Source organism: Staurois parvus, unplaced genomic scaffold, assembly GCF_062004578.1.
Source record: "Staurois parvus isolate SC_StPar_1 unplaced genomic scaffold, SC_StPar_1.0 ptg000525l, whole genome shotgun sequence".
Classification (NCBI taxonomy): Eukaryota; Metazoa; Chordata; class Amphibia; order Anura; family Ranidae; genus Staurois; species Staurois parvus.
In genome coordinates this window covers 2,245,131-2,260,880 of record NW_028318321.1, presented here as the reverse complement: position 1 = coordinate 2,260,880, position 15,750 = coordinate 2,245,131, and the positions used below count along the sequence as shown (strand labels likewise).

At 38.3% G+C, this 15,750-nt stretch overlaps 1 protein-coding gene across 2 annotated transcripts in view; it reads left to right on the top strand.

The window, feature by feature from the left end:
• Nucleotides 1-4,393: 4,393 nt before the first annotated feature.
• COL17A1 (collagen type XVII alpha 1 chain) overlaps nt 4,394-15,750 on the top strand; it is an 81,074-nt gene continuing 69,717 nt past the window's right edge. Inside the window, exon 1 of one of the 2 annotated variants that reach the window (XM_089690271.1) lies at nt 4,394-4,583. The gene's annotated coding sequence lies outside the window, so the exon portion shown is untranslated. The remainder of the gene's footprint in view (nt 4,584-15,750) is intronic. The other variant, XM_089690272.1, reaches the window with a different exon arrangement.

The following is a 15,750-nucleotide window of genomic DNA, read 5'->3' as shown; positions in this document are numbered from 1 at the left end:
AAAAAAACCATACGGTTTCCCTGCTGATGTGTTTTTGAAAAGGTGCATTCACCTTTTTGGTGTGGAACACGCGGCACAACAGCCAATTCAAATGAATGGGCTGCCGTGCCCAAGCAAACGTGTGAACTGGGCCTGAGTATCCTCAGGTAGTTCTGTTTCAGATCGATCCAGATTCTATTGTACTGCTAACAATGTAGCATCCTCAAAGGAAAATAGTAAATACTTCAGTAAAACAACTCACATTAATTGACAAACAGAGATAAGCTCTGCTGACTTTCATCATCCAATCATGTGGAAACAAAAATATATATTTTTTTATTTTTTTCAATGTACCTGGTTGGGTATTCTTTGTAAACTGAATTTTCACCACGTTCACTAAGCTCTGTGGAAAATTCCCCTGCAAAGTACAACTTCCATTGCAATAGGAACAGCCTGTTTGCTTGTAGTAAATCAACCCCGCTGTCTTCATGTTACAGTCATTAAACAAGACATAGCATTATAACATAACTATCTCTGGTATTGTCTGTTATTTATACCTTGTGATTACTGGCAGTTGCCACAATGTATACATGTATATAGCAGTTTATATAGATACTGCTATCTATCAATCCATAGTTGTTGGATTTACTCATGTGCCAGTATGTCTTTCAATCTGCATTTTCAAGTCACAAAACAAATAAAGAGGACAGTAGGGGAAAATGAAATTAAGAAGGGGGGATTGAGATATCTGCAGTTATGCAAAATTACTGTTCGTTAAGAAACCATTAACCACATCCATACCAACAAGCAAAGAGCGATTTCATTACTTATCATTTGATAGTGCTACTCAAAACTCCTGAAACTGGACTAACATTTAAAATGGCAGGGAGACATGTGATTCACCAGGATCACTATGAGTGTGTTCTACAGGATAATTGATATTTGACAACAAATACCACTATGGACTATGTTCACTAAAATTCACTATAGAGAATATTTTAAAGCCAACAAGAGGATTAAAGTGGTTTTTAAACCTCTGAAATGATGAACAAAGTATATTGTTCTATAGTGTGTGCCTTGATCCAAAGCATCTAGTGTGATTTCTATCTGCTCTTTCTTTCCTTTGCTATTTACACGAGTCACTTCTGGTAGTCTATGCAGACACCAGACAATCCCAGGAGATGGCCCACTATCCTCCAGCACACAGCAGGTTATTGACAGCCTTAGCTCAGATTAAACTCAACTCCTGCTCTGTACTGTGCAGTGTGTGACATCAGATCCCCACCCCTTGCTTTCTGAATGTCACAAACTGGAGTCAGGCTCGGAGGCCAGTAGCTATAGCACTAGTGAAGTACCCACTGCCAGCTGGATAAGTATAGAAGCAGAGCACCCTGGTGGATGACATGGGCTCACCTGCTTAGTATGCTGGTCAGGGGTCCTGTCACTTTACTTGCTCTGAGTCAATGGGATTGATTTACAAAAGGCAAATTGGGTGTTCATTTTCCATGGCAATTTTTCCTTAACTTAGTAAATGAGGTGAAGGTCTGTTGATTTCTATCAGCCAGTCATGTGTATTTTTATTTTAACTGGGTATTCTTTAAAGTGAATTACCACTGCATTCACTAAGCTAAGCAAAAATATTCTTACAAAGTGAACAGCCTATTTGCCTGTAGTAAATCAACCTCATTGACCCTGTATTTAGTTGAGCAAGGATAACCATCACAGTTCCATAGTTCCTACCTTGAAAAATATGCCAGTAGAAGCTCTTTTACTTCTGGCCTGAAGAGTTCCCTATAAGAAACACTGTCAGAGAAAGAGAAGAAGAAAAAGTGAATGAAGAAATCATAAGGAATCTGGCCATTTCCAAGTGTTATCTATTACATTTAATAAAACCCCTGCAAAGTCACTCTATTGTGACTAAAAGACTCTGAAGTTGACAGAGTGACATATTTCTTAAGTCATCATGCTATTTAACAAACAAATGGAAAGGGACATGCATTTCCTCTTTCCAAAGAACATGATTTCTTTTTTAGGTCAGATAAGTAATGTGTGCAGAAAAATGCAGTTAAGCAGATTAGTGTGGAATTTCAAGGTGTGTCTGATCTGCTTATTTTATTATTCACAAGATCAAAAAAATGAAATTAAAACCTACATAAATAATAGCATAAACCAATCACCATCTGGGACTATTCATGGTGTAAATTGGGTCAGACTAGTGATGAGGATGTGATCTGCTGTAACTTGCTCTGGAAATATGCAGAACATCCTCTCCATCCATATTCCACAACCACTGGGTTCAGCCCATATAGATGCTTTGTGTCTGAGAAAATTTCACTATGGTAACTGGCTTCCACTATCAACATTTCCAACTTGTATTCAAGTTTAAAAAATGCTAAACCAGTTAATCCAGCGTGCATTCATATTTTTTTTTCTAGAATTTATGGCGGTACATTTTCTCTGGAATTTAATACATTTTATGCATCTTTACGAATATCCCTATTCAGAAGAAATTTGCGAGTCATTACCTTAAAGATTCCTATCGAAAGTATGGACAAAGATGCTTTGGTGTAATGTTAATAGCATGTCACTAGCCATGCTGGTGGTATGTTGAGTCTTTGCACCTAACACCAAATGGCAGCACAAAGAGTTTGCAATCTCTTTTCTAATTTTTTAGAATAAAGAATTTAATGTCCTGAATCCACAACATAGTGTCCTTGAGACACAAAAGAAAGTGGAATTTTGGATTTCCAATCAGGTCTTGTTCTAGTGAGAATGATCACAAAGACAAACAATGAGGGTTACAATCCTCTAAGAACTTCAATAAAAACCTAAGGGGGTTCTAACCTTCCCACTCTATCCAAAAACTAAGGTGACATCAAAAAATATTCTTAATGTCCAACTTAATGGTCCTGGAAACCATTTTTCATTAAATAATTTCTTACTGCACTTTTATGTTTCCTTGTAACATCCTTCCTGAGCTCCTGAACCTCATATTTCCACCCCTTACTTCTATTTAGAATGAGCAGTGCACCTTAGTTGCGATCTTGTGCACTGGCACATTACAAATCCCATAGTCCATAGTCCATCTTGGGATCGAGAAAGAGAGGGTGACTACATTCTTATATACAGTGAGACCATGGAGAATAAATGTAGCCACCCTCTAATAGGATGTGGGATTAAAGCAGCAAAAACAAAAAAAAATTATAATGGAACTTGGATATTTGAGAGCAATAGAATGGACTTTTTGAGTTAAGAATACATGCTTAAATAGAATATTTTTTTTTCACTTTAAACAAAAGAATGATTGGATTTAGATACAATTTAATGCTTGCCTTTTTTGCGTCCTTCGTCAAGGCTTACTATACCTAAAACACAGCAGCCTCCTTTTGTCTTGTAGGTGCCCAAGTATAAATCATGACAACTTGAATATTTTTGTTGCCTTGAGTGTAATACAAGCCTTTTGTCTGGTCTACGGAGAAGTCTATTGTCTCTAGAGAGCAAAAAATTGCTATACTTGCTATTTATATATGCTTACTATGTAGTTAAAATTAAAGATGAACTCAGAGATCTGATTTTACTCTATTGTCTACCTACAGTATGTTCACATCTACCTAATCCTTATCTAACTTAATACTAACTTGAACCTTAACCCGACGGGCATTGTCTGACCCAAATACTTATCCCAACCTCTCCAGGCTCCCTTCCCTTTGTCTTTCTTTATTCTAATGTTTTTTTCTTATGTTTTCTGAATCCTTTTGGTCCATTTCATCACTCTAAGATAATTTTAAGCCTCCCTTCATGAAGAAACACTTCACGTGTATATTACTATTCTACCTCCGCCCCCCTATGACCTACCTCACTGACATAAACACAGATTACACCTATTATAAAACCCTATTACAATGGTTTGCTTTCAATATGCAATTGTTATCTTTGTACTTCTATATGGATCAAATGGTTTTCTGTTTCTATCTGTTTGTTTCTGGATTCCATTTAGATTACTATGTTAAATGTTAAAACTTCAATAAACAGATAAATTGTTTAAACAAAAATGTGCACTAAACAAAAAAAAAGGAATACATTTATAGAAATATTAAGAGACTTTATCCTGCCAATATATGGAAAACGCTTTTAAAATTGTCTGTGGAATGTATATCTACTTTTGTGAATCGTGACAAAGAATTATATCTTTCTGCAGTGTATAATGTTTCTCCTATTCTAGATTCAGTTACTGTACATTCAATCTGTGCTCTCAGACAGGTGCAGCCTCCTTCAGAGTTTACATCCTCCAGGCAGATAATTTTTTTTTCTCTCTTCTTACAGATTATTGGGCTGAGTTGTAGGGTGGGGAGAAAAAAAAACTTAAAGCCATGCCACACCTTTGTCAGGACTTGCCTGGAGATGACAGGAGACTGGGATAGATGGGTTGAATAAGAGAAAAACTGAACATTCTTGAGGCATCAGTCAGCTTCAACACACCTCGGAGGACGGGTAAACAAGTGTAGGAGGGCAAACAATTATAAAAAGGAAAAGTTTTTTGGGAAGGCACACATTATTTGGCCTTCCTTGTTGCCAGAGGTTCTTCTTTACCCAAAACACATCAGGTACGTATAACAAAATGCAGATTGTATTTGGATGTTTCGTTAGACTGTTAGGTATATCGATCTAATGGGTGTTACGTGCTAGGAGTGAAATAAGCTATGATAAGTGTGTAAGTATACAGTGCATACTGTAATGATATCATGTAAGTTATAGATAAGTAGATTTTAATTGGGATGTGACCTCTGCTGACACAGAATAGAAAAAGATGTGTGACATGATAAATGTTTGATATGTTGTATGATTACATTGGTTCTGCTACTTGTAAACATTTACCGGTACACAGGCAGATTCTGACTTAAAAGTCTTTTTTCTTGGATACAAACTTAAAAGTCCTCTTACTTGGTCACTCTGTAGACTATTTACTAAGGTGGTGTTACCAATGCCTGTGACTCAGTGATTGTGGACTTTTGAACTTGACATTATTTGCATGAGCCTCTTAGAGAACACTTCCATAGATGTAGCAATAATAAATGGACTAATGTGAAATGACCGTGTACACCTGTGATATAGGTTCTTTATTGCATGATGTATGGAGACAAACTATACAATGCAAGCCTGGACCATGTTACTCATTTTTGAATTGTCACTGTTGTCATATAGCCTTGGATGGGAGATACAATCATGGATATGTCATTGTTTAGTAGCTAACATTTAATTTCTGTTTGATAACTGGGAGCAATATGTCTGATTAAATCACTTACATTATGTCTGACTGCATGTCATCCTAATAGCTGATATGCTAGGCAAATATTTATTCTTTTCTGTGGTCAACTCTGGATTATATTATTATCCTACTGATAGCATAATCATACTCTCCCTTAAAGAAAACCTGTACATGGGCAGCTACTGTTGTCGTCCTACCCTTGAAAATTCCAGATTCCTGGCTGTCTCTAGTTTCAATACTTTAAGTCACTGGGGTTGATTTACTAAAAGCAATTAGGCTGTTCAATTTGTAAGGGAAGTTGTGCTTTACAAGGGAATTTTCCCCAGAGCTTAGTGAAAGTGGTGAAATTTCACTTTGCAAAGAATACCCAATCACATGCTAGGAGAATACAAACACTGCGTTTTTGTTTGCACATGATTGGATGATGGAAGTCAGAAGAGCGCCACCTCATTTGCCAAGCTCTGTGGAAAATTCCCTTGCAAAGTATAACTTCTCATGCAAAGTGAGCAGTCTATTTGCCTTTAGTAAATGGAAAACACGGACCCAGCAAAATCATGTAGCAAGTGAACATACAGCCAGGACTCTTGATCACCAGACTTGCCTACAAACACTTAGGCCAGTGGGTAAGCTTGGAAGGCAGTAGTATAACATTTCCAGGAGGTAACATCAACACCACTGGCATAACCCTTTCAGTACAGGTTTCCTTTAATACAGCCAAGAAATGTACTAATGACAACCAGACTCCAAATGTTTCGTAACTCTACTGATTTAAAGGGAAAGGTCACTTTGCACAGCATGTTGCATACGTGTAACATAGTCATAACAAGTGAGAATCATAGATGTCACCTACGTGACCAACCATTCATGCTGCACAAAATATTCCAAAACTTGCAATGTTAAAAGTCAGTGACACTGAGTCACTTTTGGGAAGGTAATCGTGAATATTAAACAGACGTTTCCCACATATTTATTGCCCATTGACAAGTTTGTGTTAGGAAGAAGGAAAGTGAGAGCAGTGTGCTTAGTAAGTGAGATGTGGGAGATGTGCTAGAGATTTGTACTGTTAGATCACTCTGAAAGCCACACTGTCCATTGAGAAACAGTCAGGCTACTGTTATACCTTAGCAACACTTTGTGTTTGTAGATGAGATGAAGAGTAAAAAAAAATCAAAATCAAGATGTTTATCCTGGCACGGATCTGGGAACTACTTTAACGATTGAGGTGTTCTACTGATGGCTCCAGAAAAAATATACTGTGAAGTGGATTGCAGACAGTGCTTGCCGTATTGGGTCTTTGTACCTTTTGTAGAATATCTACAACATGTACAGTGCATGGCATGTATTCTACAGCAGGAATAACAACAGGGAGCTGTGGTTTTAGGATTTTGTGTTTGCTAATTACGCAGTACAGTGATTTGTACTGGTTTCGGTTTTGGAATTTTGAAAAAAATATCATCATTAGTGCATTTTTTTCCTTTGGTGGTATTGTTGGTCGACCCCAGAAATGTTTATTAATGTGTTTATTACAGGCATTTATGTAGCACCTAAAACTACTGCTTTACATATTCCTCATTAACATCAGTCCCTGCCCTCAAAGAGCTTACAATCTAATTCCTCTATCTCACATACATTCAGGCACAGGCATACTGTGGCCAGTTTAGACAGAAGCCAGTTAACCTAACAACATGCCTTTGGAGTGTGGGAAGAAACTCACGCACGCACAGAGAAAACATGCATACACCATGCTGATCCTGTGCTGCAAGCTATAAGTGTAACTATAGTACAATGGCGCCTCCATAAAAATGAAGTCTGTTAAAGGTACTGCAATTCAAAATTCAACTTTATTTTTACAGTAAAGGAAAGAATTAGGGGCGCATCTTATAAGAATCGGGAAGTCATATTAATTTGTTTTTTCAACCTTTGGGTTTTACTATTCCCTTGTTCAGTATTCAATGATTTACAGCCCTCAGCTCATTAATTAGGGTCTTGGGGGCTGTGTTCAGCCTGAGCCCTTAAATGTAATCAGTCACAAAGGAGGTGACTGGTGTTGCCATAGATATCTTTTCAGTTTTGTGGCTGATTGTACCCAAGTCGATCTGTTAGTCTACTTGGGCAAAACCAATATGCCGAATTTCTAGCATGTGATTAATGCTAGCGGTTATACGGTTATAGCCGCTAGCAACAGTCACTGTATTCTCCCGCCAGGGATGGCTCCCTGTGTCCTCCCTCCCCCCCCCCCCCCCCCAGGAGAACACAATAGCTCTGAGGGAAGGGATTTTCCCATCAACACTGACTGAGTTAATGGGGTATTCGAGCAATTTTCTTTCCTGAAAATAATCTCTGGCCTGCCTAAGAGTAGGTGGATAGAGTTTAACTCTTTTCGGGAGAATGTTTTATAATTTATAGTATATCACAACACAGAAAATTCCTTGATTCCTCCATCAACACAGTCAGTGTTGATGGGGGAATCCCTCTTGCAGTGCTTTTGTGTTCTGCCAAGGAGGGGGGGGGTGCGGAGAGCCTTCCCTGATGACAGAACACAGTATTTACTAGTGCCTGCTATTTCCAGTGGAACTTATCATTTGGGGAAAAAAACAACAGGCTGGTTGTACAACCAGGGTGCCCATACAAGGAATTGAAATTTGGACGGTCAATGCTGAACCATCCAAATTACGATCCATGTATGGCCGGCTTTAAAGTGGAAGTCCAGTCAAATCCTAACTATACTTAAATCTACTCCCACCCCCATTATAAGCCTATGCTAACTGTCCTATAAAGAAAAGATTAGTTTCTTTACCTAATCTAAGGGCACTGTGGTCCGATCACATGATCTGATCCCTTACGTGTAGAGAAGGGATATCTAACAACAGATGCCCCATAGTAAGCCTATAGGTGACCTCATTATCCAGATTCTGCAGCTGTTGTCCGTGATCTATCCTCTTCATTGAACATCTTTCCTTTACAAAGCAATTAGAATAGGTTTAGAATGGGGATGGGAGCAGGTTTTTTATATATAGTTCAAATTTGACTGGAATGCTACCTGAACCAAGTTATAGTGGATGTGAAACCAATCAAGGCATGTATAAGATATACACCACAAAATTATACATAAAAATGTAAGCTATTGCCACAGGGATGGGTGCACACAGGAATGCAGATTACATTGCTTTATGTGTCAGAAGCCATGAGTATGTCATGTAGCTACAAGATTTTGATAAGATGTTATATAATGAATGGGAACAAGGGAGATGTAGGTGCCCGGGGTGTAGTACAGATGCCAACACCCCAACTGGATGATCTCCTTGCAAGAGGTGGACCCACCTACAGTATGTGGTGAGGTACTAGAGCTGGCTGGGTGTTTCAGTTTAATACAGCAACAAAAATAAGACATGTGGATGATGGTGAAGCTTTTAAGGGGGGTAATGGGGACAGTAGTGGTGGGGTTGCATGCAGAGCTCAGAGCTCAAGAGGGTTGAAAATGAGATGTGGATGGGGAATGCAGAGGTGGGCAGCTGTGGAAGAAGGCTGAACTCTGCACTATGTAGGTAGCACCCCCCCCTAACTCTGCACATAGCGCACCCCTAATCTCTACACTCTGTGTGTAAACCTACCCCCCCCCTGAACTCTGCACTTTGTACGTAATGTACTTCTGGTATTTAATGCCCCTTTAAGACCTTCCCATTATTAGTGAAATTTGACTACATCCACTATTTGTTTTGGTTTGGAGAGTGTGTGTATTATCTTGTCAACATTTTCAGTTGCCCAATTACTACCCAGGATGAAAACTTATTACAGTAATATAATAGGGTATGAAAGCCGGAACCCTGGAAAGTGGGTGCAGTCCATATCATCACATCATATAGAATGCCTTATTAAGAGCAAGGAGACATTATATGATTGAGTTTGGGAAACATGTTTGCAATTTGCTTATATAAATGATCTGTGAGAGCGTTTTTGAGTACTCAAGTGAATATTTGCACACACGTCATTAGAACAACCATTCACATTCATCTGATTTTTATTTTGCTTTAGGATACTCAAAGTAAATAAGTTATAGTAAGGCAATCAAAGCTATTATTGGTGATTGACTGGCAAAACAGTTAGGAACCAGAGGTGCAAAATTGTAAGATCTGTAAAGGAACCTTTAAACATTTTAAACCAAAAAATTCCAAATGGACCAATCTCATGTATATCTACTAAGGGATTTTGAACTGAAGCTCTCCTTTTTAAAGATGCAGTGCACAATTTTGTGCAAAAAATACCTTGATACAAGCACCAACATTTTAGACAACCAATACCCATCCCTGCTGATCTTGGCAGTATCAACTACCTATCTTCACTCAGACTTTGACCTCGATGCTTTTGCCCGGGACATGCTGATTTTGGCAGTATCAATGACTTATCTTCATTCAGCCTTGGACACTGGTGCTTTTTCTCGGAACCATGCTGATTTTGGTAGTATCAATGGCCTATGAGAATCTTCAGCCATCCTTGGGCCCCGGTATTTATCAATGGCCTATGGGAGTTTTCATCCACCCCTGGACACTGATTCCTCTGCACTCTGAGCATTTTCTGTAGTTCTGGCACTCAATGTGCATAAAAGAAGTATACAGTCAAAGAGGATAATATTTCTTTTATGGCATGTTCTGCTTTATTAGTAGATCAGTCTTTTCTGCAAAGTAGAGCTTTGTCTCATCCTTATTCATTTAAAATAACTTCCGACTATAAATTCCTTGGCCAGCAATACGAATGCTGCCTTCCAGAATCACATAATACCCTCACAAGGTTCTTCCTCCCTCCGAGCTATACTTCATAAAGGTTTCAATTACTATATTCTGTAGAGGATAACTCTGGGCGTTGCTCTGTAACAATAAATACAGGTGTTTGCATGTATGTTGCCTGCAGGAACATTATATTGTGCAGATTATAATGATCACGCAAGGTGTCTGGGCTACAAATGCTTTTGGTGCTGAATAGTCTTCATTCTTCTGCAATGCAACCTGTAAAGTCTGTACTCCCTGGATAAATAGGAGAGACTTGTTTACAGCATTTAGCAAAGCCTACTGTTTCAACTTGCTTTGGCATCTCACAGAGTGAATGAATATAACAATGCTAAAGAAGAGTATTATGTATTTCTAAACATCAACATATCCTGAAGCTAATATACAAGAAATGGGTCAAAGGGCAATGGTAGGCTAACAATGGATATCTGGTTTCATTTTATATCTCATATTGAGAAATAATTCACTAATGCATCCTTTCTCAAACTTTGTAACTTCCAGGAGTCCTTGAAAAAACTTTTTGGTGTCGGGGAATCCCTGATAATAATGACTATATTTACAGCTCATGATACCATACAGCAGCATAGTATTGCTGGCTGGAGAGAGACCTGTGTTGTTTACACACAGGTCTCTTCTCTGTCACTGTTTCTCAGCGATCGCCAGGTGCCGGCGGAGAATCTCCAGCCGGGACCTAGTGATTGACATCCGTAGCTGCCAAAATGCAAATCAGATATATATATGACTTTGCTCAGCCCTGCCACCCTGTAGCAGTATTTCTGCTATAGGGCAGAGGGCAACTGATTAATAGTGTGTATGTAAATGTCAGAAATGGATTTTGGGTGTTATCTATCAGTGGGAACCATTATTTATTTCCCATAGTGATATACCAATGACAAGTTGTGCAACATATTACATTCTAGTTATATCCTTTCACATCAGTCACTGCACTCCAAAGCAGCTCACAATCTAATGCCCATATGTGCATGCCAGGGCCAATTTGGGAAGAAGTAAATTAATGTACCAGTATCATTTTTGTTTTTTGAAAAAACAGAGCAGAGAGACCCCTGCAGACAGAAGGAGCACATACAAACTATGTGCGGATGGTGCCCTTGGTGGGATTCAAGACCAAAACTTTGAGGCTGGATTCACACTGTTCCATGTATATGCAGCATGTGTAGTACAGTACATGTGTAGATGTGAATAGGCCCATATAGCTTTTCTTTCAGAACACGCTACACTACACTACACACTGGAGCATAGATGTGAACCATCCACATAAGAAAGTATATAATTTCTGCTTGAAATGCTACAAATTTGAACATAACTATTTGTATTACCATTTGACATTTATATTACATATAGTTATTTTTATATATATATATATATATATATATATATATATATATAACTACCAGAGTTGTTATGTGGTTAGTTATATTGCCTTAGGGTCTAGTCACCCTTGTCCATTTACATGCAGCTAAACTTATGCATTTTGCCCCATGAAATTGTGTTTCAAGCAGAAATCCTATTATATGGCTGGTTCACATCTATGAGGCTGCAGTTTAGTGTGTTATGAAAGGAAAACTATATAGGCTGATTTATACCTATACATGTGCCATACTATGGGGTTGATTTACTAAAACTGGAGAGTGCAAAATCTGCTGCAACTCTGCATAGAAACCAATCATCAGCTTCCAGTTTTTTCGTTAAAGCTTAATTGAACAAGCTGAAGACAGAAGCTGATTGGCTACCATGCACAGCTGCACCAGATTTTGCACTCTCCAATATTAGTAAACCAATCCCTATGTGTGTTGAATGCAAATAGAATACTTTGAATCTAGTCTAAAGACAATAGGAGTTAGTGTAATGTCAAAGGCAACATGTTTCTGGGTATAAAGCTACATTCTATCTTTGACTTTGCTGATGTCTTTAATGAGAACATAATTACATATTTACCCAGTTATGCCTCATACACACTATAAGAAAATCGTACGAAAATTTTCGTACGAGGACCGATCGTCCGATAATCGGATCTTTAGTACACAGCTTTTGAGAGCCGATCACGACAATTCGTACGACAATATCCGAAGGGACAAGCGCAAACAGTTTTCTCGTACAATACCAGATCATACGATTTTCGTTTTAATCAGTACAGTAGTCATCTGAAAATACAATACAAATACAACGCAATACATGACATCACTTTCGAAATTCTTTTCTTTCATAGGAGAATTTTCATATCTTTAGTAACCTCTTCGCTTTCGATGTGAGACTAGCAGACGAAAAAAAACGGCTGATCGTTCGTCCAAAATTCTCATCGTGTATTACAGGGCATTAATCTGGCTGAAAAAAAGTCAAAAGTCCATCTAGTTCAACCATAAAAAAAGAAAAAGTTATAATCCTATACCCACAGTTTATCCAGAGGAAGGCAAAAAAAACAGAAAATCATGATCCAATTTGCTCCTGCAGGGGAAAAAAATCCTTCCTGATCCCCCAAGAGGCAATCAGATATTACCTGGATCAACTTTACCTATAAATGTTAGTATCCAGTTATATTATGTGTATCCAAGAAAGAATCCAGGCCTTTTTTAAAGCAATCCACTGAGCTAGCCAGAACCAACTTTTGAGGGAGTCTATTCCACATTTTGATAGCTCTTAAGAAACCTTTCCATATTTGAAGATTAAATCTCTTTTCCTTCAAACGTAAAGAGTACTCCCTTGTCCTTTGTGATGACCTCAGGGTGAATAGCTCTACACCGAGTTCACTATATGAACCACTGATGTATTTATACATGTTGATCATATCCCCTTTATCTCCTCTTCCCAAGAGAGAATACATTAAATTCCTTTAATCTTTCCTCAATGCTGAGCTCCTCCATGCTTCTCATCAGTTTAGTTGCCCTTCTCTGCACTTTCTCTGGTTCCCCAATATTCTTTTTGTGAATTGGTTCCCAAAACTGAACTGCATATTTCAGATGAGGTATTAATAATGATTTGTACAGGGGTAAAATTATATCTCTCTCTGGAGTCTATACCTCTTTTAATACAAGAGAGGATTTTGCTCACTTTAGAAACCGCATCTTGGCATTTAAGAACATTTATAACATTCTATTATTTGAAAAAAAAACTACTTCTGCCTAGTTAGGCACCTTACTTGCAGTGGAGCTGAACTGGTGCTACAGAAGCAAATGACAAGGGTTCAGGGATTGACTAATCCCATCTAAGCCTGCTCACAAGCTCCTGATTCAGTGCTGAGTGCCTTTTCACACTGTTACTGGGTGTGCAAATTCCTTTAATGCTTCTCCAGGCAAAACTCAGAATTTTGCAGATTATCTTGCAGTGAGAAAAATTAGATCCATTTGACATGGCAATAAATCAAGCTTAACAGAACAGGTTTTAAAAATTAGGGTAGAAGACTTAAATTGGAATTTGCTGTCAGATAGATATACTTTTTTTCCTGCTCAATATTTTTATTGCTATTTTTAAAGAAAAAATAATACAGAGTTTGCTTAGGTTTTTTCAGCAAATGAACATAGAAATGTGAAACACAGCAGCATTATTGCACTGAATTCTCATCTCTATAATCAGTTATTCTGAATACAATTAATGCATCTCAATAAATTATATCATCAAAAAGTTAATTTATTTCAGTAATTCAATTCAGAGAGTAAAAATCATATATTATATAGATTCATTACACACCGAGTGATATTTTTCAAGCATTTCTTTCTTTAATTTTGATGATTATGACTTATAGCTAGTGAAACCCCAAAATTCAGTATCTCAGAAAATATGAGTCCAATAAAGAAAACGGATTTTTAATACAGAATGTTGGCTTACTGAAAAATATGTCCATGTACAGTAGAGTATACACTCAATACTTGGTTGGGGCTCCTTTTGCATTAATTACTGCATCAATGCGGCATGGCATGGAGGTGATCAGCCTGTGGCACTGCTGAGGTCTTATGGAAGCCTAGGTTGCTTTGATAGCGGCCTTCAGCTCATCTGCATTGTTGGGTCCTGTATCTCTCATCTTCCTCTTGACAATACCCCACAGATTCTCTATGAGGTTTGGGTCAGGCGAGTTTGCTGGCCAATCCAGCACAGTGATACCATGATCATTCAACCAGGTATTGGTACTTTTGGCAGTATGGGCAGGTGCCAAGTCCTGCTGGAAAGTGGAATCAGCATCTCCATAAAGCTGGTCAGCAGAGGAAAGCATGAAGTGCTCTAGAATTTCCTGGTAGAGGGCTGCGCTGACTTTGGACATGATAAAACACAGTGGACCAACACCAGCAGATGACATGGCTCCCCAAATCGTCACTGGCTGTGGAAACTTCACACTGGACCTCATGATACTTGGATTCTGTGCCTCTCCACTTTTCTCCAGACTCTGGTACCTTGATTTTACTTTCATCCAAAAAGAGCTCTTTGGACCACTCTGAAAGAGTCCAGTCCTTTTTCTCCTAAGCCCAGGTAAGACGCTCATGACGTTGTCTCTGTTTCAGGAGTGGCTTGACACAAGGAATGCAACAATTGTAGCCCATGTCCTAGATACATCTGTGTGTAGTGGCTCTTGAAGCACTGACACCAACCGTAGTCCACTCCTTGTGAGTCCTCCCAAATTTTTGAATGTCCTTTGATTCACTATCCTCTCAAGGCTGCAGTTGTATCTGTGGCTTGTGCACTTTTTTCTACCACACTTTTTCCTTCCACTCAACTTTCCATTAATATGCTTGGATACAGCACTCTGTGAACAGCCAGCTTCTTTAACAATGACCTTTTGTGCCTTACCCTCCTTGTGGAGGGTGTCAATGACTGTCTTCTGGACAACTGTCAAGTCAGCAGTCTTCCCCATGATTGTGTAACCTACTGAATCAGACTGAGAGACCATTTAAAGGCTCATGAAACCCTTACAGGTGTTTTGAGTTAATTAGCTGATTAGAGTGTGACACCGTGAGTCTACAATATTGAACAATATTCTACTTTTCTGTGATACTGAATTTTGGACTTTCTTACTAGCTGTAAGCCATAATCATCAAAATTAAAGAAAGAAATGCTTGAAATATATCACTCTGTGTGTAATGAATCTATATAATATATGATTTTCACTTTTTGAATTGAATTACTGAAATAAATTAACTTTTTGATGATATTCTAATTTACTGAGATGCACCTGTATATATAAGTGAAGATAGTGGTTTGGAAAAGAGCTAGTAAGAGAGCAGAAAAGAAAAAGAGGAGGCAGGTAAGAAGGTTAGATAGGATAAAAAAAGAAGGTAGCGAGAAGAAGGAGGGGAAGGGTAGAGGCCATGGAGGATCACAGCCCATGCCAACAACTCAATACTGGTAGTAGCATTTATCATAGTTCCAGAAGGTGGCGGTCAATTTTTTGTGAGAGAAAGTGGGAGACCTATACCTCCCAGACCCAATGAAATTTAGACATGGTGCCCTGAAATTTCAGATATACTTCTTTTAAAGGTTTTACTCTTCGTTGTTATGAGGGCTGATTTCAAAGGGTTTAAAGAATAGTGAATGTGTGCAAACTGGAGGAGACCTGAACAACCAAACAAATTTCCCTTTTGTAATTGCTTACCGGTTTCTACATGTCTCTATATGCTATGTCTTTGCCCTATGATATCCTTGGTGAAATGTTTTAGGTAGAGTTATTTTTCAGATTTGTTTCTGAAAGTACTGTATACATCTATTTTATAAGATGCGACC